Here is a 360-nt window from a genome sequence, read left to right on the forward strand (position 1 = left end):
AGGAGTAGCTGCAGTTTATAAGTTAGAACTATTAATTAATGCTAAATCAAAAATTAGTTATAATTCATTTGGGTCTTTGTCCCTCAGTCTTTCTCATCCAAAATGGAAATCATAAAAACCTCGACTACTAGTTATTTATCATCCTCCAGACCCTTATTCTCAGTTTTATCAGAGTTCTCAGATTTTCTGACTGATTTATTATTAAAAACTGATAAAATTATAATAATGGGAGATTTTAATATTCATGCTGATAGTGAAAATGATAGCTTAAATATAGCTTTTAGTAATTTGATAGTCGATTGGTTTTAATCAAAATGTCCACAGACCTCACTCCCTTCATCACACTCTTGATCTGGTTCT

The sequence above is a fragment of the Austrofundulus limnaeus genome, unplaced genomic scaffold (assembly GCF_001266775.1).
Source record: "Austrofundulus limnaeus strain Quisiro unplaced genomic scaffold, Austrofundulus_limnaeus-1.0 Scaffold1112, whole genome shotgun sequence".
In the NCBI taxonomy this organism is placed as follows: domain Eukaryota; kingdom Metazoa; phylum Chordata; class Actinopteri; order Cyprinodontiformes; family Rivulidae; genus Austrofundulus; species Austrofundulus limnaeus.